This window comes from Diabrotica virgifera, chromosome 8, assembly GCF_917563875.1.
Source record: "Diabrotica virgifera virgifera chromosome 8, PGI_DIABVI_V3a".
Taxonomy (NCBI): Eukaryota; Metazoa; Arthropoda; class Insecta; order Coleoptera; family Chrysomelidae; genus Diabrotica; species Diabrotica virgifera.
The window spans coordinates 142,287,099-142,310,721 of NC_065450.1; the positions used below are offsets into that span (position 1 = coordinate 142,287,099).

The following is a 23,623-nucleotide window of genomic DNA, read 5'->3' on the forward strand; positions in this document are numbered from 1 at the left end:
ATAGAAGAATGAACTTCATATATCGTAAACTTTAAAAGTGACATTACAAAAATGTGTGCATGTGTGTGAATAATGAAATAGTATTATTTTTATAAATTGGTAAATAGAGACTAAATCGTAATAACAATTTTCAAGCACTATCAGCAGTAAATGCTGGTGGTAGGTTAAGAGGTTTTTATTATTAATTAATTTACGGAACTGTTTTGATCAATGTTGGACAATTGCTTGGCACCTCAGATCAATAAACTCAAGATATGTACATAAGATAAAAGTAGGTATCCGCGCATATTTTTTTTTAGTTTTTGTTGTCAGTATACCTTTTTTTGACAATATCGTGAATCCGTCACTAAAAATTTTGGCGGCTGCCCGAGTTGTGGCACTACCTTCTTAAAGTGGTACGAGTCGCCACTGGGTAATATAATAATTTATAATACATACTTACATAATTCTACTAAAAATTCGTATTAGGTACTTAGTCTACAAAAAATTCTACTACGGCTCTGTCCATCACTAGAGAATTCACGTGACGTAAAATTTTAAGTACGCGTGAACAGACGGAACAGACAATGCCGCTCGATAACCAACTCTAGTTACAACAAACAGTTCCATACAGTCGCCCAAGCAAATACTAGCTAGACTTTGGCAAAGGCAATGTATACACTTTGAATGTACGACTAAAAGTAAACGTACTGTAGTGATTCATAACTGGAATCAGCTGTGACGACTGCCGCGAAATGTGTCACTTCTGTCAGTGTCAGTTCTCAAACATCAGCATGTAGTGTAAGCCGTAGTGTGCGATAGTAATAATAAATTAAAAAATATCCAAATCAAAACAATGACAAACCTTTTGATAAATAGCTGTACATTTAATAGTCTACAAATAGAAATATTAGTTGATACTATTCATCTCAACCTACTTACTTAGTTGTGGAATTTCCTGTGTTTTGTTAAAACTTCTTCAACCATCCCCAGGTTAAAGTAAGTACTTACTGTAATTATTATACATAGTGTTATATAGTTTCACTAAATATTGTGTGTTTCCATTGATACAAGGGTAAATGTGTAGATATTTGATATATTTTAAGGACTGTTGTCATTATGTTGTTTCATTGTGATATCAATTTCATAAAATGGTCATTTTAATTGGCTAAGTATCCTAAAAAATAGTTTTTATGTGTACAATAAAAATAATACAGTGTGCTGATAACATTAAGCATTATCTCTTCTTTAGCAACCTCTTCTGGTCTAGTCCTGGACATAGACCTCCCCAAGTGGCGGATCCAGGGGAGGGCGATGGGGGCGATTGGCCCCCCCATCTCAAACCAAGTTATATATAAAGATTATAAAAACATTCATTTATTCATTTATTTTTCATAGAAATTTAGCCAATCGACCCCCCTCTTGATGATGCTGGATCCTGCTGGATCCGCCACAGACCTCGCTTTGGGTTTTCCGTATTCACCTGTATTGAGCTGTCTGGCCCCAGTTTCTTCCTGCGTTTTCTTTAATGTCGTCGATCTATCTTTTTTGTGGCCTTCCTATCCATCGTTTAGGTATATGCACTTCTCTTCGCTTTCTCTTGCCACATGTCCTGTCCATTTCCATTTAGATTTTGCAATAGCTTCGATGACATCTTTTACTTTGATTTTTCTTCTTAGATATTCGTTTCTCATATCTTAAGCTTACATCTATCATAAGTCTCCCAATAGCTCATTGAGTTGTTCTAAATCCATTGAGAGATTGGCTAGTAAGTGGCACTGTCTCCATTCCATAAGTCACGACAGGAAGGATACATGTGTCAAAATCCTTTTATTTTAAATTATCTCGATTTTGGGATCTTTTATAATAAAGCTTAGTTTACCTACTGCTATTAAATCCTCTTCCAAGTGATTCTTATTCTTCTAGATATTTCTGCAGTATCATTTTCTTTGCCTTGTTTTATTTTATGTATAGCAGCAATAGCGTTATAGATTCATAGAAACCTTTCAGAAATTTATAACAGGTTTCTATCAAAATCTTTTTCTATGTTTTTGTAAATTTTTGTACTTAATTTAAATATGACAGAAAATAAAATTTTTTGATACTCCAATAGTCTAATATTGTTTTCGGCTATCTGTGCTCTGGCATTGGTTATACATGCCTGTACTACTGTAGAACCCTTTTAACACGTTGACGGACAGTGCGTCAAATGTATAAGCAAGTGTTGTGACACTATATGTATTTTGCAAAGTAGAATAGGGAAAAATGCAACATCTATAGACGTTGTGTCACATTACATCAATGGAAATTAGATGTCTATAGACGTTCTGTCCGTCAACGTGTTAAAGGGACTAAGGGGCCAAAATTGTCAGAAGCGATAAAACAAATTGTACAATAACTTATTACAATAACATAATTTTTGATTGTTTTGTCAGATCATCATTTTGATTCTACATACAAAAGTAACTGTGTAACATATATTACACTAATTCGTGTATATTGTCTTTAGTCATCCCAGCATTCAATACATATGGTACTTATATGATTGACAAATTAAGAAGTATACCTAATTGTCCAAATTATTTATTTTTTTTATTTATTATTATTATACCTCCCCATTATATAATATTATATTTGTATCAATACCTCCCCATTTAAGTACAACTGCTATTTTTTTTTAAAATGACTTGATTGATGGCTGATGGTCTAATCAAAGAGTACCTATGGACCTTATAGAAGGGTACTGCCCTGTAACGTTTCAGCATAGGATTTTGTGCACCTACCTACTGAGTTGGTGCATGTGGCCTGACAATGACTACAGTATTTTCCAGGGACAAATAAACGCGACATCTGTTCCATTCAAACTCTTCTTCTTGGAGAGTATAATATATATTATATTCTTTGGTCTAATGCTAATGCTATACTACAATAAATACTTTTTTGGCTACTTTCTAAGTATGTATAGAGTACCTAAACAAAATCCAACATAAATGATTATGAGCACAAAACTTGATCACTAGCAAAATAATTGACTGTTAACCCTCCAGTGGACGGGTGAGGCCTGTCAGGCCTGACTCATATGAAAGTACAACATAAACTTTGTAATTTTTATTGAGAACATTGAAACCCTATAACCTTTTCTACTATTAAACATAATTACTCTGCAACTTTTGAAAAAAAAATATACCTATCCCTATCACTAATGGTGCTCACAAATGTCACCTGCACCTGACCAGTCATTTATTTTAATAACTTTATGCTCCACCTGTTTAGCCTTGATGTAAAATTATCTCTGTAGTTCTCCAAATTTAGTACAGTATGTTTATCATACATTTATAATTTAGCACACACACATAGAACAAAGAAAATCTCAGCTTTAAGGGACATGGGATTCCCAGAGTGAGTTACGATAGGACCACATAAACAGCTAGAATATGCACTGAATTGTCTTGGAAGAGGAAGCAGCACCTGCTCCAAGCAAAAGAGCTTATTACAAATATTACAGAAAAACCAGATATTTTGTAAAGGTCTTGGCTGTGTATTGTACCTAGATATTTCAGATGCTTGGTTCAGGGAATGTGCTGACCGAATTTGATTAGGTACCAGTATTTTCTGTTTGGACTTTTTTTTTAAAACATTGTTTTTTGTTAATTAAGTACAATGGAGCCTCGATAAGTCGGATTAATCGGGACCGCAGCCGATCCGGGTTATCGAAAATCCGGGTTAGCCGGAGAATATGTTAAAATTAATAAAACACAGTATACTAGGGATGGGAAAAACCTACCGGTTTAAACCTAAAACCGGTTTTTTTACTTCGCATTAACCGGTTTTACCGGTTGTTTTTTTGTCCCGGTTATAACCGGTTTTTTCTTTTTAAAGTAAAAACCGGTTATTAGGTTTTTACGGTGATTTGGATTAGGTTAGGTATTATTTCGGATCCCAATCATAATTGTTATTCTCAAGTAATTATTCCAAACAAAACCATATTTCAAATTTTATTTTATTTTATAAAATACAGAAGCAAACTGACAGTGCAGTCTCACATCAGCCAGAAACAATTATTAAGTTTTATTATAATATTTCCTTGAAAAGGTATTTGTAATCATAATATTTACATAAGAAGTGATCTGGTTGAATTAGACGCAAACATCATCTATTTTTCACACTTAACTCTTGACATTGAAAGTGGGTGAATGACTTTTTCTGATTACCAAAAATAATGCTCTGACTATGAATATCGAATTACTGATTAAGAATACGAATCTCCAAGAATTTCGCTACGTTTTCAAAACGATACACTCATACAGGAAGTATTAAATGAGTTAAAATGTACCTATTCTACAAATATACAAACGTGTTAAAAGTAATAGGTACATGTTCTTTCGATAGTACTAATTTTCATCATATCGATATCGAGTCGAATGGAGTATCGCAAACTAAAGTGTATTGTAAGTGTAACTTTGTAACCTATTGGATTAAATAAACCGAAAACCGGTTTTTCCAAAAACCGGTTTTTTTTAGACGGTTATAACCGCCAGGTTAAACTGTAAGCAAAAAAAAACGGGGATAACCGAAAACCGGTGTTTTGTCAAAAACCGCCATCCCTAGATACCTACCTCCAGATAAACTCCAATATAATTGTAAAAACATGAAATACATATGCACGATTATTCTAAATTACATACAGTTGTATACAGTATTCTTTATTTCTTGGTAAAAAACTCAAAGTGATAAAATGTTTGTTGTGTCTGATCAAAATCGGTCCGGGTTAGCCGGACTTAAGGGTTATCGGAGGCCTACTTATCGGCCTCCTTGGTAAAAAACTCAGTCAAAGTGAAAAAATGTTTGTTGTGTCTGATGAAAATCGGTCCGGGTTAGCCGGACTTCCGGTTTATCGGAGGCCGACTTATCGGCCTCCGATAACTTATTCGAACTTATTTAAAATGAAATAGTTACTTTTGGGTTACCTGTTCTTATTTCATTGTAAACTAAAAATAAAAGTTCAATGTGAAAAGTGTTGAGAATTTTTATATGGTTGTTTATTTCAAACAAATCTTAATATTTAGACCAGGGCGGATCTGTAAAAATATTAGTACATTTGGACGTTGAGAGGTGACTCAAATTTTTTGCAGAAATTGCTTGAAAGTTACTCAAATAATAATATTTGAGTTATCCTCCCTCTCACATAGGCGTAACCAGGGGGGGTTTTAGGGGTTGTAACTTTGGTTAACTTAGGGGTTGTACTTTGAGCTATATACGCTTAACACCATAGCCCTCAGAGACCTTCCAGTAGTTGTAACCCCCCCTTTCAGGTAGTTGTAACCCCCCCTTAGGATCATCCTGGTTACGCCTATGCCCTCTCAAAAAGGTCCGGAACATTGTTTAAATAATCAAAATGTCAAAAAATGACGGAAAAATTCGATTTTGTTCTTCGTTTTTTGATTATAACTTTAAAAGTATTCATTTCCGAGAAAAGTTGTACTGACATAAAAGTTGCGTAATTAAATTCCCTACAACATAGAATTGGTTAGGAATTTAAAAAAGAGTCACCCTTGTTGCAAAATAGCAATAATTTCGAAAAAACCATACAAAAACAAGTATTCGCATTTTATGTTTTTCAACCATTTATGCTACATCTACGACCTTCATGTTTCACCCAGAAAAACTTTATGATACAGTAAAACAATACTGTAAAATTCATTAAGATTGGTTCAACAGATTTTGCTAAATAAATTTTGCAATCCAGCTTTCGCAAAAAAAATTCATTTTTTCAAAATATTACAGGACTGAAAATAGGGCAGATAGCAATTTGAATTTTTTTTGCTTATAGAAGTGTACTGTACATTTCATTTGCAATTTCCAAAACTAAAATAGATTAACTACCACGGCGTCAGGAATTTTTTTAAATAAACATTAATTATTGGTGCTACGCGCAGGACAGCGTATAGTTTGCTCTGATTGGGCATTCCAATGACCTTTGATAATGATTGATACATTTTAATTTTTATTACATTTCGATATAAATAAATCAATTTGTTTATTGCAAAATAAAAACACATACTCTATCCTTTGAAATAACACTTTTTTTAGCAAAAACTTTCTTTGTTCATATATTTTAACTTAGAGAATAATAGTTTATTATTTTTAAACATATGCAATTGTTTAAACAATATTTCACAAACAGTAATAAAATTAGTTTGATTTTTGTGAAATTAAAATATTAAAATACAACAAAATATAGAGTAAGAAAATAATATATTAGATAAAGATTGGAAGAAATGTTGGTGGAAATCAACTTGTGTGAATCGAATACCGCTGTCCTGCGCGTAGCCCCAAAAAGTAATGTTTATTTAAAAAATTTCCTTTTAATTACCATGGTAATTAATGGATGTTAATTTTGAAAATTGCAAATGAAAGGTACAGTACACTTCTATAAGCAAAAAAAATTCAACTTGCTATCTGTTTTATTTTCAATCCTGCAACATTTAAAAAAAAAATGAATTTTATTTTCGAAAGCTGGCTTGCAAAATTTATTTTGCAAAATCTATTAAACCGATCTTAATGAAATTTACAGTGTTGTTTTACTGTATCATAAAGTTTTTCTGAGTAAAATATGAAGGTCCTTAGTGTAGCATAAATGGTTGAAAAACGTAAAATGCGAATACTTGTTTTTGTATGGTTTTTTTCGCAATTATTGCTATTTTTCAACAAGGGTGACTATTTTTTAAATTTTTAACCAATCCTATATTGTAGGAAATTTAATTACGCAACTTTTATGTCAGTACAACTTGTCTCAGAAATGAACAGTTTTAAAGTTATAATCAAAAAACCAATAAAATAATCGAATTTTTCCTTTATTTTTTGACATTTTGATTATTTAAACAATGTTCCGGACCATTTTGAGTGGGAGGATAACTCAAATATTATTATTTGAGTTATTTTCAAGCAATTTCTGCAAAAAAGTTTGAGTATCCTCTCAACGTCCATCTCAAAACAGATGCGCCCTGGACTAATTGCAATTATATTGAATCAGTAAACGCTACTATTATAGAAATACACAATAGATAGGTAGGTTAAGAAAAATTTATTTCATTTTTATTTTTTTCCAAATTTTTCATGTGGGTCCTCACAAGCTCCAGTTATTTAATTAACTATGAATATTTTGTATACAGTGATGAGCGTGCTAATAACCGGCAAAATAGCGCAAGAGATGGAAACGTATTAAGTTGTGGGATAAAAAGAAATGAAACTAGTCGAGATGGTAAATTTAGCGCTATTAACATATAAATTTACATTATATTGATTGTTTCCCACCTTAACATGTATCAGAGGAGTGTCAGCTAAAACTGACAGTGGCAGTTGCTAAACAATTAATATAATGTTAATTTTTAGGTTAATATCGCCAAATTTCCCAACTCTACTAGTTTCATTTCTTTTTATCTCACAACTTAATACGTTTTCCATCTTTTGTGCTATTTTGCCGGTTATTAGCGCGCTCATCACTGTATATGTACCTTCATACAGTATGGTGCAAATGAAAGGAATAAATTCGTTATTTCGTAAACCGGTGACCTTAAGGAAAAATCCTGAAACAGGTCGATTTTTATTTTTAAATTTCATACTAGTGACGTCATCCATATGGGCGTGATGAAGTAATCGATGATTTTTTTAAATGAGAATAGTTGTCGTGTGCTAACTCATTTGAAAGATCATTCGATTCTCTATTTAATAATATAAACATTTACATAATTGTTTATACAGGGTGCCCAAAAATTTTCTTTAATTTAAATTATTTGACAAAAAAAAAGAAGAATTTATATTAATTTATTTAATTCAAAATACATTTTATTGCTGTTAGAAATCAGTAAAAAAATGTTTATATCACAAATAAACATTGCTTTTCGTTTAAATTAAATGTTCAAACTTCCTAAGAGGCAGGTGGCTGGCAGGAGCTGGCTTGAACATTGAATTTAATCGAAAAGCAATGTATATTTTTGAAATAAACATTTTTTTCTGTTTCTGGGCAATAGTAAAATTTATTTTGAATTAAATAAACTACATACATTCTTCTTTTTTTTGTCCAATAATTTAATTAAAAATTATTATTTTTGGACACCCTGTACAAATAATTGTGTAAATGTTTATATTACTAAATAGAGAATTTAATGACTTTTCAAATGAGCTATCAGTCGACCCCTATTCTCATTTAAAATAATCATCGATTACGTCATCACGCCCAGATGGATGACATACTAGTATGATATGTATGCCAAAATACCATAATTTAAAAACAAAAATCGACCTGTTTCGGGATTTTTCCTAATGTCATCGGTTTACGAAATAACGAATTTATTCCTTTCATTTGCACCATACTGTATATAATTCTATAGCTACAGTCGCCCTTTTAGTATAAAATATTGCATACTAAAATAATTAATTTACTTAATTACCATTTCATAGATAACGAAAATTCTGTTTGTGCATGTTTGCTATCAAGATCAATATTTAGGTACTCCTATTTTAATGATAATTTGGAATACTCTTTTGTTGGCTTGTTAAAATTGATTTTCAAATTCAAACACATTGCCAAAACAAACAGTGGAGGTTTTCTATCAGTGTGCTGTTTGAAATTTAATGAAATATATGGTATATCAACAGGAAGGGTAACAGACAAAATTGAGAATCAATCCAAGAGATAAAATGTAGGACCTAAACATATTGATCTATTTACTTTTTTTTACAGTGTGAGACACACTCTATGATAGTGATCTTTTTTTACTTCTGCAATCCAGAATTTATGCTTTGGATTGCCAGGTTGTTGACTAGCTCGTTAGATTTGAGTTCCATTTGTGGTTTTACCCAAATGAATTTAATTTGCATACAAACTATTTAACAGTGGGACACATTGTAGTCTGGGGTATTTTTTGACTTTGGATAAACTGCTTTATAAAATCAAAACTGTTGTTTTTATCATGCCAAAGAAAATTTTGGCCTTTTAGAAAAAACTTAAAAAACACTTTCAAAGTATTTATTTTTACCTACAGTCCTTCAAGATATAGATCTGCTTGCCGAATCCAGGATTCACATAAAAGCTTTCTGTGATTGATTAGGTGGCAAATTTAGATATGTGCATCAGATAGAACTGTACAGAATATACTAGGAACCAGATATTGTGAAAAACCTCAAATAATATGTCTAATATGGGTAGGACATGTAATGAGGATGGAGCAAAATAATCCACTAAGAAGAACACTGCTTGATATACCCATTTTGCAATAAAGAAGAGAGCTCTATAAAAAGATTCATTGATAATATGGAAGAAAATATGAGCTACATCCAGTGGCGGCTCGTGATTTTTACAATAGCGGAGGCTATACCTAACTGTAAAATATCTAGACAAATTTGCACTAGCAAAAAAAAATCCGCCAAAAAAATCTAATTTAAGGCCCCATTTTTTTGACCATTTTTTATTTACATTTTATAATATCATCATAATTTACAATTTCATAATATCATATCATTTTAAAAATAGTTAGTCTAATTGTAAAAGTGTATTACCAAAGTTTGTGTCATTTATTCGTTAACAATTCTATCTCTGTAAGTAGATATGCATATCAAAATAAATACAGATTTGAAGTTTTGCAGTCCATTCAGGTTGAAGGTTCACATTTTTTAAGATACTCAACTGAATTTTTTTAATTCTAAAAGCGGCCTACTGCGAAAACACGGTAAATTACCGATATTTTGCTTTACATTACAGATATCGGAAAAAGTTATTTGAACAAGTTGTTCCAAATATTATTCTAATCTAATATTCTATTTTTATTATTTGTAGTCAGGATCCTAAAATCGCAGAGGAGGCTGCTGGCCGATTAGCCGCCCTTACCAATCTCCGGGCAGCGTGTGCGTTAAGCGATTAGGCCTAATGCAGCTCTAAGGAGACCGGGTCTCCTTAAACTACCATGCTTAAACGCTTCTGGGCTGGGCGGAGCATTAGCAAGTGAGATTTTCCGGCCAGCAGCCTCCTCTGCGATTTTAGGATCCTGACTACAAATAATGAAAAAATTAAAAGTACGAATTTTGTGATTAAGTTTGGTATGTGGGGTTAGAATATTATTTGGAATAACTTGTCCAAATAACTTTTTCCGATATCTCTAACGCGCAGCAAAATAGCAAAGTAAACAAAACAGTGTAGCACGTGTAAAAAATTTATGGGGAGGCTAAGCCTCTCTTGCCTCCTCTGACCAGCCGCCACTGGATACATCAGATTACATGTCTAGCAGAGGAAGGCAATGGACAGGGAAGTCTAATGTAGAATTATTGAGGAGGCTAGAACCCATATGGGGATTTAAAGCCGGTATTATGATGATGTACTCAGTGCTGGAGGTATGGATTTTATTCTGAAGGTGTTTAATCACATTGTATGGTGGCCTTGTCTGTCACCAGTTTACCTTGTCTTCCTCTTTTGATAAACCTGTTCCGAGATTTCTTTGGCATAGTTTTTATCACCGAATTTTCTATTTATTTCAGATGTATTTTTCCGTGCCTTTTGCTGGATGTTATTGACAAAATATTTCCACGGAATCAATGTTTAGCCCAACTCATGTTTTTAAAGGCATTGCCAAGCATATTCTTTCTTGGAATCTACTGCTTTTTTACCAGAACATTCCTAGTGATCAAATCAGCAATTTTTGAAGTTTTTTGTATGGCAGTAGGGCTTTCCTGTTGAAATAGGTTCATTGATTTGAGCAATTCTTTCCCATTGCTTGCTACGAGCCCCGATATCCATTGGGTGTGCCTTGCACCAAAGTTATCTTCTATGATACATCGATCACCTATGTGTTAAAAAAGTTAGTTATATTTTTCACTCTCTCATATAATATATTTGGAAGAGGGCATGCTGCCAAAGCTATATTGTCAAATGCATCCCTGCCAAATGCTATGTTTGCTATGTTTTTGATCAGTGTTATTACGCAGGCCGAGACCTGGATTTATACGATCAATCGACTAGAGGCGTTTGATATGTGGTTGCATAAAAGAATGCTCTGAATGCCCTTAGTATGTTCTTTAACGGTAAAATATTGAAAAACCTCTAAATTTTAAAGAACCGCTTAGATTGACATGTTTGACAAATTTGGGATACACATATCTAACAAGTCAAAGAAAAAAAGTGATATTGTGCCGAGGTGTGCTTTTGTCCTGGGGGTGAGTTTCACCTCTTCTCGGGGGTGAAAAACTATACTTACAAAGTAAGTCTGGAAATGGATAAATTGACTAATTTTAAGTAACTTTTGTTCTATAGAGTTTTTTCATTAAGTCAATACTTTTCGAGTTATTTGCGAGTGAATATGTTCATTTTTCAACAAAATAACCACGCTTTTAGACGGTTTTTCGCAAATAACTCAAAAAGTAGGTATTTTGTCGAAAAAACATTCTTAGCAAAAATATAGCCTGTAAAAACTGAAAAAAATGGTGTATATATTAGGTCTCTATACCTAGTAGAAGCAGAGTTATAGCTAATCAAAAAATAGGTTCATATTCGTCAAATTCCAAATGGAATACTTTAACGTGAAATAGCCAAAAAATAAAGCACTTTTTGGGAAAAACGTATTACAACTTATTTAAACTGTTTAAAAAACTTCATTTTTGTTTTTTAAAAAAAATTTCTAGCATCAAAAGTAAACAAGTTATGCTCAAAATAAAGTTAATCCCTTTTTTTGGTAACAAAATCGGAAAAATCACCTCCTAATTAGTATCTCAAATGAACTTAATCATTACCACTTCACTCGTGTATGTATTGTTTATATGATCTGTAAGTTTCATCGGCTCAAAGTCCTTGTTTTTGAAAGGGCTGTAGTTAAAAGGGCTTGAACAAGTCACTGATCACGAGTGTATGCAAATTTAGAAACACCAAATCTTAATCAATTTTTGTCTTACATAAAAACAAAAAAATACAAGATATTCAAAAAAGCAATGCTGACTTTTTTTGTTTTTTGAGATTTTTGGTATCTCTAACAATTTTTAAGTTATTTTGAAAAAAAAAACCTTTTTTTTTTCAAAATTAAAAATTTCACTTTAAAACCAATTTTTTTCAAAAATAAGCACTTTAAACCGATGAAGCTTACAGATCATATAAACACAACATAAGTAAAATAATTTGTGAAGCGGTAACGTTTAATTTTATTTAAGTTGCTAATTAGGGGGTGATCTTCCTGACTTTTTTTGCCAAAACAAAAGGGACCAACTTTATTTTGAGCGTAACTTGCTTACATTTGTTGCTAGAAACTTGTTATAAAAACAGAAATAAAGCCTATTTTAAACACTTTAAAAAAGTTATAATGGGTTTTCACCAAAAAGTGCTTCATTTTTTGGATATTTCACGTTGAAATATTCCATTTGAAATTTGGCGAATATGAACCTATTTTTCATTGACTATAACTGGTTCTACGACGACGTCCAGAGACCTTTTTACTTTTTTTACAGGCTACATTTTTGCTAAGAATATTTTTTTTCTACGAGCTTGCAAAAATGTCTACTTTCGCGCACGCATTTTAGTTTAGAAAGTTTCACTTTTCCGCACGCGTGTTACTTTTCCGCACGCGTGTTACTTTTCCGCACGCGGTTTTTACTTTTCCGCACGCGTGTTAATTTAGATATGTTAATATGGCCTTAAAGTAATTATAATACATGCAACAAACTAATATTTAGATGTTATTTACTAATTTATTTCAAATATATCTTATTGTGTTCCTGTTTTAATGAAATTAACGCGACTATTCGATGAAATAAGATTATTTTGACATAATATTCGAAAGTCAAATCGGTAGACAATAAGGGTCGTTTTGAATCATCGTCATGGAAACCAAGATCGTCGTCATGCTAACTAATTATATTGAAAGTTTGGTTTTGACAACCTTGTCAAAGAATTAATTTGTGTATGCATTTTCATATTAATTAAATTAATTGATTAAGATTTGGTAATTTTTTAAAGACTCTTAGAAAAAATATTGTTCCTAACTATTGCAGAAAGTCTTTTTTCCGCACTCGACTGCTTGCCGAACTCCCGCTTCGCGTCGTTCGGCAAACTGCAGTCGCGTGCGAAAAAAATGACTTTCTGCACTTGTTAGGAAAATAACTATTTCGACATAATACTTACTTTTTGAGTTATTTGCGAAAAACCGTCTAAAAACGTGGTTATTTTGTTGAAAAATGAACATATTCACACGCAAATAACTCGAAAAGTGTTGACTTGGCGAAAAAGCTCTATAGAACAAAATTTACTTAAAATTAGCCAGTTTATCCATTCACGGTCTTATTTTAGACATATATTTTTTCACCCCCAAGAGGGGGTGAAAGTCACCCCCAGGACAAAAGCACACATCGGCACAATATCTCTTTTTTCCTTTGACATGTTAGCTATGCGTTTTCCAAATTTCATGTCAATCCAAGCGGTTCCTTAAAATTTACAGCAAAAACCGTGAAAGAATGTACTACCTGGACAGCGATGAAGACTAACGAACTCGACTTTCCCGACTTTGTTTTATGGAATGGAAGCTTGGACCTTAAATTCAGCATCAATGAAAAAACTGGAATCATTCGAGTTGTGGGTGTATAGAATTCTGAATTCTGAAAATTTATGAACAGAACACGTTAAGGTATGTACGTATCCATACGAGGGTGCTCCGTGCTCGGTGTAGCAGGTACCTTTACACACAAAGATGTTCTGAGAAATATGAATAAAGAAATGGAAGCCTTAAAAACAATTGTTATTAAAACAAGTAAATTGGAATATCTCGGACATATTACATATTACACGTGAAGAGAGATACAACTTGCTCCAGCTCTTGCAGGGAAAGATCCAAGGAAAAAGAAACATAGGGAGACGTAGAATATCATGGCTGCGCAACTGAGAAACTGGTACGGATGTACATCAAATGAACTTTTTGGAGCAGCCGTCTGTAAAGTCGGAATAGCTATGATGATTGCCGACCTCCTTCGCGGAGATGACACTTGAAGAAGAATATTAAAATAAGAAACATTTCACACATAGGCCATGTGCTTAGAGGAGACCGGTACCAAATCCTTCAGCTTATCATGAAAGGTAAAATCGAGGACCGTAGAGGAAGTGGAAGGAGCAACTATTCTGATTAGCTGAAGATCGTGAACAACTCGTCCATGTAATTGCCAACGTTAGAGAGACCTAATATGGTACCGAAATAAGTAAAAGGGTGAACGTATTCTCCAATAAGTATTGTGGAAACTGTACAATCATGTATATGGAGAAAATTGTCAAATAAAACTGAATTTAAACTGGAAAGCTTTGTTAAACACGAGATGGGAGTACCTGATCATCTCCCAGCTCTGGTGAAGAACCTTTACGAGAATAATGAAACTAGAATAAGAATGAAAACCTTAAGTCCAACCCTTTTAAAGTCAGAAACGGAGTTGTAGGAAAATAGGAATATAAAATCCGAGGAAAGCGAAATGTGGGAAGACGAAGAACATCCTGGCTTAAGAACTTACGGGAATGGTTCGAATGCAGTAGTGCAGAGCTATTTAGAGCGGCAGTCAATAGGGTCCGCATTGCCATGATGATTTCCAACCTTCGATAGAACATGGAACTTAAAGAAGAAGAAGGAATATAAAAAGAGCTGTGGCTTATTCCTGTATTCAGTTACGGATCCAGATCATGGAAAATGAAATGCACGATCGGAAAAGAATTGATGCCTTCAAGATGCGGTGCTGGAGTAAAATGCTTCATATCTCATGGACAGAGCAGAGAACAAATTACTCAATCGTCCATGAGTTTAGTCTTCAAATTCCACTCTCCTCTATTTTTTGTCTCATAGGCGTCTTAAAGTTCTTCAGACCTATTACAAGCCAAAGTGATGATAATATAGAGATACTTAGTGAGGTGTGTTTCTGAATTCAAACAAACATCGATTTAAGAAAAAGTAATGTTGTTTTCTAAATTGCGTAATAGCTATAAAATTTACTAAACAATGACAGAGCATATTAAAAATTTAATTGCATTTGAATAATCGTTTTTAGAACAATTGGTTTATGGGTATTATTGAACAAATGCAACAGCTACATTTTACTTGGTATAAACACCAATAAAGAAAAAGTGAATCATTTGTGCTGGTGCGATATTGATTGTGAATATTGTGACTAATAAAACGTACTTAAACTTTGCATTTACTTTTGTAAGTTTTATTTTTAAATCTTTTAATCTATAACATTCTTTAAATGGATATTTGTATGAAAATTGTATTTATTTAAAGTAATTATTACACGATATGCGTGGACACAAATCATACCATATCTACGCAGGGCATATTTGTGTTTTGAAATTCATCCTAATAGTTCCATGTCCGTATTGTCCGCGACATTGTTTGACACTATTCGGGTAGGTATGGTCTTTTTAAAATGTAGAGTTTAATAGCTGATCTGAGATAGATCTAATATAAACTATCATAGTAATTTTCGCGACACCATAATCACATATTATATTAACATTTTTCTTTAACCAAGTGTTCTCTTTGCAATATCACGCAGAATATTGTTAAAAAGTATTTAGTGTTTGTTTGTCTAGAACTAAACTTGCATAGAAATCGACCCACTTAAAAATTTGGTCATTTTTGATGCCTCGAATTTCCTAAACCTGTTGTCCGATTTAAGTGATTTTTTAACATGTTATAGCCTTATTCTTTAACAATATCGTTGTAATAATATTGTTGCTAAACAGGTAAATTTTCATTGTATACCGGGTGTACGAATCGAACTGTGTTTTTTTCTCAAAGTTCGCATCACCCTGTGGAATATTCAAACATTTATAAACACAGAAATTAAAATCCAACTATAGCCTCAGGTTTTCTTAACATTCTGTTTTTTGATTAATTCGCTTATATTGGTTAATAAAAAAGTTAGGTACTTTAACAACTAACCGTGTTTTTCATCCGTACAGGGTGTTTCTAAATAAGTGCGGCAAACTTTAAGGGGTCATTCTGGATGAAAAAATAATCACCGCTTGCTTTATTAACATGTGTCCGCAAATGCTTCGTTTCCGAGATACGGGATGTTTGAATTTTTTCTTATAATCTGACGATTTATTTATTGCTTTAAAACCAGTTGAGATATGCAAATGAAATTTGGTAGGTTTTAAGAAATAGTTATTGCGGATTTTTTGACATACAACTAAGAATTTTATATTCACCATTGGCGTGCATATGGGTAATATGATAGTCATATTAGCCGTAGGTGCGCCAATGGTGAATATTAAATTCTTAATTGTGTGTTAAAAAATTTGCAATAACTACGTCTTAAAACCCACCAAATTTCATTTGCATATCTCAACAGCAATAAATAAATCGTCAGTTTGTAAGAAAAATTTCAACACCCCCTATTTAGGAAACAAAGCATTTGCGGACATATGTTTATAAAGCAAACGGTCATTATTTTTTCATGCAGATATACCCATTAAAGTTTGCCATACTTATTTAAAAACACCCTGTATTGATGAAAAACATGGCTAGTTGTTAAAGTACCAGTACCAAAAAGTAACTTTTTTATGGTCCAACATAAGCGAATAAATAAAAAAACAGAATGTTGAGAAAACATCATGCTATTGGCTCTGAGCTTCGGTGGTGTCGCTCCTAGCGGATTACTAATGCAACTTTCACCGGTAATTTTTAAATTTATTATTTAATTGTTATCGCTTAATATTTACAACGCAAAAAAGTAATTAAATTGTAATCGATTTTTTAAAGATTTTGCTAATCATTTTAACGTTCTATTAATGAAATATTAATTTCTTACTTCGGATACTTTCACAATTATCGTGTAGATGGCGCTTAGATTAATTTATAATTACATATTACGAAATATAAAAAAACTTAAATTCAGTATTTAAAACGTAAGTATATTTAAGGTAAAAATATACACCACAGCTTTGACCAACTAATATTATTTCCTATTAATGTTTTTAATTTCAATGTTTTAAATTAATCACTTTGACATTTATGTCAAATTTCCAGTAAAAGCTTACAGACTTGTCACTACTGGCGCTCGCGAATTTTCAAGTATCCTCTCTACCTACGAGCTCATAGCGTATAGCTGGGTTTTAATTTTAGACAAGGCGAAATCGGCGGGTTCGTTTAGAAAAATATTCCCATGAGATTTTTTTGCATAATTAGATTCGTGAGACATCCCAGAAAAGATCCCAGAAAAACGAAAAATGACGATTTTCAAGGCTTAATAACTCGGTTAAAAGTTATCATTATGAAAGTCAGAAAGTGACTAAATCAAAGTTTAAGGGGGGGGGATTATAGTATTTTTGATTATTTTTTTCGATTTTTTTATTGGCTTATTCGATTGTAAATATTTTCAAGAGTATACCATTAAAATTTCAAGTTAATCTGAGCAAAATTGACGGAGATATGGATATATACAAAAAATTTCTTAGTGTTATTGACAAAACTACATTTTTTTTAAAACGCGTTTTCTGAAAAACATGTTTTTTTGAGGCGGTGTACATTATAACTCAAAAAGTAATGCACCGATCTTTCTGAAATTTTGCACACTTCTTTTTTAGATATTTTACTAGGTAGTGACGTCGAGTTTTTGCTTATTTTAACAATTTTTTTGTTTATATTACCATTTTTCTCTTTACCAAACACACTTTTTTGTTTTTTTTTTTTTCGATTTTTTCACTTTGAAGTTATACCATGAATTTAAAAATCAATATAATCATAAAAACTCGACGTCACTACCTCAAGAAACTCTTAAATTAAAATTATCTTTTTGGTTTATATGTTTCAAATGATTCTGTCCGAAGATATAGTGTACACCGCAAATCATCCTTTTTTTGGATCGTCTACTTAAAAATGACGCCACTGCTTCATTGTTTAATATTTTTTAATAAAAATTTAACTGAATCATCTTCAAGTGTTGTTCTTTAAGATATCCTTTTACCCATTTAATTTAACCCCACCACTTTCAAGGGAAAACGTTTTAAAATTATGCAAAAAAAACGGAGAATTAACTATACCCCCCCTTAATGCCTCCCCTACAAGATCCCGAAGACATTTTTGTCATTATTTTATTACTAAGCTGTTATTTTTAAGTAATAATATTGAGCGCCATGCACGTGGTAGGCGGCCGTAAATGTGAGTGCAAGTAAGATGCACAATTGGACTGCCGGAGTGGCATCTCTCTCACTCTCAGCTTTTACAGCCGGCTATCACGTGCATGGCGCTCAATATTATTACTTAAAAATAACAGCTTAGTAATAAAATAGGTAATGACAAAAATTTCTTCGGGATCTTGTAGGGGCGGCATTAAACTTTGATTTAGTCACGTTTTGACTTTCATAATAATAACTTTTAACCTAGTTATTAAGCCTTAAAAATCGCCATTTTTCGTTTTTTTAAATTTTAAATTGCTTATAACTCGAAAACGATCAACTTTAGAGAAAAGTTATAAGAGACCTTTTTTATCCGGAATGGTCCAAAAAACCTACAAAAAAATTGTCCGGGCCAAAAATATTGATTTTTGAAATTTGATTTAAAAAAAATTGTTCAAAAAAATTTGGCCCACTTTTCACGTCGGCGACTTCTTGAACTTTATTCTGGGATGTCTCACGAATGTAATTATGCAAAAAAATCTCATGGGAATATGTTTCCCAACGAACCCGCCGTTTTCGTCTTGTCTATTTCAGTATCTTATAAATGCTAGAATATTCCACAGGGTGATGCGAACTTTGTGAAAAAACACAGTTTGATTCGTACATCCGGTATACAATGAAAATTTTTCTGTTTAGCAACAATATTATTACAGCGGTATTGTTAAAGAATAAGGTTAAAATTTTTCAATAAATTACCCTCTAGAAATACACGAGTCTGGTGAAGATCATGGTTATCCCAACAAAGAAAATTTTGAAACTGAAGATGATTTCAACAGCAAGAGTTAAATTATTTCGTACGTGATTTAGGAGTTTCATAGGTCTTCAAAATCCAAAAAAGCTTCGTTGGTCTTACCACCAGGATCGAGTTAGATCTGTGTGTTGCCATAATGAACATGGTTTAATGGAAAAGCTGAAGATTTCAGCCTACAATGCAACTGAGGGCCCGGTTTTCAGTGCTGAGTTAACCTATTTATTTTTCGGCCATCGATCAGTTTTTCAATACTAGGTTAGCCCTTAAACCCGTTTAAGTTGACCAACATGTTAACCGAAACTCGTTGGGTGGTTTAACTCCGAATTTTGTGGTTATGCTTGCGCATATGTGCAGTGAAGCATCAAAGTCCAATTATGTTTATTTTGAGTATTGCGAAGCCTTACAAAAGAGAAAAGAGATTAGTTAGGTTATGTTATTTTGTTTTTATTGCGGGAAGTATTCTATTTTACCTCGTTATTATAAGGAAGTTATTATATTATTATCGAAATTATAAATTATTATCGTTATGATATACAAAGGAATTATAAGGAAATAGATTTAAATATAGTATAATTGCAACAGGTATTTTTACACATACTGTAACATGATTTAATGCATGATTCCTAGAAATAAAAAGATAACTGTATTATATATTTGTCTATACAACAAAATAATTTTTTACCAAACAATTGGACTTCTTATTTACTGGTCAATCTGTTCCAATATCGATACCACCGTGGTCTTTAACAAATGAAATCGAAAAAAAAAAGAATAAATCGTCACCGTAATTGTATTGGTCTCTTTTGTTAGGAATGAGGTAGATGTTATGAACCAGATGAAGATTTCGAACTTGATGTTGCATTGTAATAATCGCTGTATTATCGTATTATCGCTGTAATAATATAGTTGCTAGACAGTCAAACTGTCATTGTATACTGAGTGTACGAATCAAACTGTGTTTTTTTCTCAAAGTTCGCATCACCTTGTGGACTATTCGAGCACTTATAAAATACATAAAAATGTATAAAAAAAAATAAAAAAATAAAAGTTTCTATTGGGATTCGAACCAACTTACCAGCGCGGCTGGTATTGGCGTTGTATTGGGGTTCACTCGCATTAAACGCTTCGCCACGGAGACAGTGTGTCATTATGTGCGAAGATCGACTAACTAAACGGGTTAAACTTTTGACATTTTTGAATTATGTAAATCAAATTATTTTGATTTTGAATTGAAATGATTTAGAATTGAAAAAATACAACAAAACATAGAGTAAGAAAACAATATATTAGGTGAATATTGATAGAAATTTTGATGGTAATCAAATTATGTAAATAAAAGTATTACATACTATGTATTTTGGTAGGTTCAAATAGGTACATTGGTACATATGATACATTTACAATTATTACGTACCTGTTGCTTTAAAATCTATTTAAAAATCACTACAATTATAAACTTTTTTGTTTCTGTCCTCACAACAATAAAACTAATATATTATACATTTGTTTACCTTCATATTGAACAATTATTTATTATTGACAGATCATTTCAACACCCAATCAGAGCCCGTATAACGACTAATAAATTTCGCAATCACTTGCATCGTGCAAAGTGGCTATGTTCAAATATCATAACAAAATTTGATCAACTATTTTTAAAACACTTACCAGTGTAAGAACCTTTAGCTTTGAATAAGCGAGATTGTAGATCGTCCCGGTTGATTGTTGTTATCCACAGTTCTCTACGCCTTCGAGCTAATAGGTTTTTTATCAGTAATTTTGCGGCACTCATACTAGTCACAGTTTGATGGGCTTTCACATTGGCATGCAACAATCATCTCTTCTATGTTAATAAGTCCAAAAATATAATATGAAAACTATTTAAAAAGGCAGTATAACCATTAACTAACTTTTTGTTTGTTGTTTCTCTTCCTACAAATTTTAAAACGCAACAACCATACATAACCAAACCACAGTCCCACAGCTGTGCCACAGCTGCCATATTGTATAATTTTTGTCATGTCATTTGAACATCCAATCAGAACAAAGTTGTAATGCGACTGCGCCGGGATCAAAGGTTTTAATCCTATTAAAATTCACCCTCATATCGCGCGTAAAGAAGTATAACTTCAAAAATCACTTAAATCCAACAACAGGTTTAGGAAATTCGAAACTTTAAAAATGACCAAATTTTTAGTGGATTGATTTTTTTGCACCGCAGTGTATATTTTTTTTAAATTTGGTTAAGAAAATAGTTTATTTATTTATCAGTCAAATTCTGCCATTTCTTGAATTGCACATGCGCAAGTACAATAATTATTGCAGCCAACAGAACAAAAAAAGTGGTTGGCTAACCGAGATTCTTTTAACTTGGTTTAAAGCACTGAAAAACGATAGGAGGGTTAAAATATTGGTTAATATTTAAACTAGGTTAGCTAACCAAGATTTTAACCTGTGACTGAAAAACTGGGCCTGAATGGTGACTGTTTATCGATAGCTCAAAGCAGAGCTTGAAATGTGTTCTCCACAATGTAAATTTATGTATAAAATTTTATAAAATTCTCCTCTAATGGGTTTTTTTAGATAAAAATATTTATAAATTTTAACGTTCCTATAATTTTACACCTCTACTAAGTTTCATCTCTTTTTATTTCACAACTTATTTGTTTTCCATCTTTTGCGTTATTTTGCCGGCCATTAGCGCGCTCATCACTGTATGCTGTTTTAAAGGAATGAAAAATGATTGAAATTTAATATTTTCGGTAGTTTTTGGATAATTGTACTGGATTATAAAGACTAATTAGCTAACAGTGTCCTGATATAATATTTTCGCGATTGCAAACATTTTTTATATTTTTTTAAGTTTCATTACGTCATGCAGATATGACCGAAACAATATGTAATAAATATTTATGACTTATTTCACGCCCCTCCGCAAAACATAGGAAACTATCTGTTTCTGGATATCTGCAATACTGTTCTATCTAATTAATTTAATTGTTGTTTATAATTTGTCGATTACTGACGTTTTCAACAAAATATTCTCGTGTCGACCCGTTTGCCAAGATGTGACTATTGGCAAACAACCTTTGTATCTTGATAATTTTGGTGTAAACTTGTTGATAAAAATGTGGGTTTGTTTATCAGGGATTTAATTAAAGTTTTAGTTTGTGCGTTTCATTGTTATCATTTAATGTTACGGTCAGGACCGGACTGGCTCAAAAGGCTCTACTCTTAACTCCAAAAGGAAGGCGGTAGACACACTCCCTTAAGTTGTTTATATCAAGCTTTTTGAAATCCTAATGAATCATTCATTAAGAACAGCACAAATTAGAACAGAACTACTGACAATAAATGGACCAAAATGACTACTATCATACGTTCATACGCGGATGACATGGACATTGTAGGAAACACAGTCACCAACCTGAAGGAGACTTAATAGATTAGAGGCAGAAGTAAAAAAACTAGTCTAACCAGTGTCTAGACCAGTGAAGAGAAAACCAAATATATGTGAATAAACAGACAAAAGAGACAAAATAGAATAGGGCAAAATGTTACAATAGACCCATATAACTTTGACAGAGTGAAGAATTTTAAATATCTCGGAGCGACAAACACCGGATATAACGATATCGTGGAAGAGATAAAATAGAGAATTTAGGCAGCAAACAGATGTACAGTTGAATCCCCGAGTCTTTACCCGTGCGTCTTCATTTAAAGTTAAAGCATACGAAATAAGTCGGAAATTTACTAAACGCAATAGTAAGTGACAGAAAGTGGGTATTACTCCGATCACGGGTTATAGTATAAAATTTGACGTTATCAAATAAATAGAATGTCAAATTTAAGTTTTATTTAAAATTTTGGTGCATAATTACAGCTACATTTGAAGTAGCTTAATAAATTATTTTATTATCATTGATTAATAAATAAATAAACAATTTATAATAAAATCGATAACATATTTTCTTTTTGTTATTTTATTCAATTTGGCGGAACATTAAACACAAGCATTCCTTAACTGTGTCAACAATGAGGTTATTTTGTACGTTGTCAAAATTTATCGTAAAATAACATAAACTTATCATAAAATTTCTAACGTAAAATCAACTGTTTGTATACTATAAAAAATTTCAAAATGCAGAAATTCGACAAAATAACAGCAAAAAATTCAACAAACTGACAGCCACAAAAGTAAACAAACCAAAACGTCAGAAATTGTACTTAAAATATGTGAAAACATTCCTAATCGTCTTTCTTTGTACCCATCTCTTTTCAATGCACTGAGTCTAGATCGGTCATAAAAATAACATGTCGTTTTCTTAATAACAGGCGGCAGCTGGTTTGTCATTAGTTTCACGCGTGGAAGAGAATGATGCTAGATAAAAAGTATGTGTTTTATCTCGTCAGGTATTAATGACGCACGGGTAAAGACTCGCGGACTCAACTGTATACAGAGTGGGCAAAAGAAAACAGTCCGCCCCGATATTTGGCAGTATTTATTAGATTTTAAGGAAATGACAAAACAAGTCGATTTTTGATCTAAGGGGGACACATTTTTACGATACATACATCTGTCATTTGTCAACCCCCTCCCTCCCACTTCCAGTACCCCTTATTTGGTGCTACCTCATTTGAAAGGATATTTAATTCTCTATTCAGTAATATAAATATTAACATAATTATTTATACAGGGTGTTCAAGGA

The 23,623-nt window shown here is 32.3% G+C and overlaps 1 protein-coding gene across 2 annotated transcripts in view; it reads left to right on the top strand.

Moving 5' to 3' along the window:
• The first annotated feature begins 639 nt into the window (after window positions 1-639).
• The window catches only part of LOC126889817 (major facilitator superfamily domain-containing protein 12-like), a 41,758-nt gene continuing 18,774 nt past the window's right edge, over window positions 640-23,623 (top strand). Inside the window, exon 1 of one of the 2 annotated variants that reach the window (XM_050658487.1) lies at window positions 640-978. The gene's annotated coding sequence lies outside the window, so the exon portion shown is untranslated. Of the gene's footprint in view, window positions 979-15,055; window positions 15,186-23,623 lie in introns of those variants that run through there. The other variant, XM_050658488.1, reaches the window with a different exon arrangement.